Consider the following 1,053-nt stretch of genomic DNA (forward strand, 5'->3'; position numbering starts at 1 on the left):
GTCAAATCAGATCTGACTGGTACAGGAGGAGATTGTCCCTCCTTCCTCGGCAGAGCATCTATCTGGTGGATTCAAACCGTGCACCTCTGGGATTGTAGTTGCAGCTCCTTGCCACCAGGCCACCAGAGCTCCCCAACAATTTCCTTTTAAGTCATCATAAAAATGTTTAAAGAAGAAGGGGTGAAAAAGAAGGAAAAAAAGGCAACAGGGGTTTCAGAGTGAACAAATCTCACATCCAATCCTGGCTAGAGTGTAACAAAAGGGAAGCAGGACTATCATACAAAACTCCCACCTACAGCACGCTGTACACACTTGTGTTCCAAGTCCACCCCCATTCCCTAACGCTTCCAAGTCCACTATTTCCCAGCCTGTTGGGCCTGTCGACGCAGGAGCACGTAGATCTTCTCTTTGACGCAGTTTTTGTTGTAAGGCTGGTGTGTCTGGATATCGGCTCAGTAAACAAGACAGCTGAGGTCGGCCAGATCATCAATCAAATCAAACCATTGACTGCTATCATATGTGATTGAAGGACTGCTGGGATTCATTCTCTTCAGATGTTCTTCATACATTTTACAAACGCCTTCCATGCATTCATTCACTGATTCATGGTCTGCATTAAGTTCTGCCTTCTGGCCTCTTGGCGGGCTGTACCAACAAAGTGGTGTGACACATCGGGCCCACTCTCTGGCTGCAGCTGCTGCCAAACCCACCACCACACACGAGCCCTGAATTAAAGTTTTTAATTTAATGATTTAAAAAAGGAATTTTTTTTTAAACCACAATTTTATTGGCATAGCGTTTTGTGGTTTAAGAAGGAGAGAGAATACCGACTGAATCACTGCAATCACTTTCTACTTAAATAACAGATCGGCACACAATATAAAGTCAGGATTTTATTAAGAAAATAATTTGTCTAAAATCAAAAGTTAACAGCTAATCTAAAACCAAAAATGAAAAGACAAGCAAATCCATTGTAGTCAAATTGATTTAGACTCATAACGTCCCTCCACTGGGTTTGAGTGGCTGTAAATTGTAATGAGAGGAGACGGCCTC

The 1,053-nt window shown here is 42.8% G+C and overlaps 1 pseudogene; it reads right to left on the bottom strand.

Annotated features, from left to right (window-relative positions):
• Positions 1–356: 356 nt before the first annotated feature.
• Positions 357–672, bottom strand: LOC102858628 (annotated as a pseudogene).
• Positions 673–1,053: the final 381 nt, after the last annotated feature.

Source organism: Elephantulus edwardii, unplaced genomic scaffold (genome assembly GCF_000299155.1).
Source record: "Elephantulus edwardii isolate Elephantulus edwardi_28Jun2011 unplaced genomic scaffold, EleEdw1.0 scaffold06803, whole genome shotgun sequence".
Classification (NCBI taxonomy): domain Eukaryota; kingdom Metazoa; phylum Chordata; class Mammalia; order Macroscelidea; family Macroscelididae; genus Elephantulus; species Elephantulus edwardii.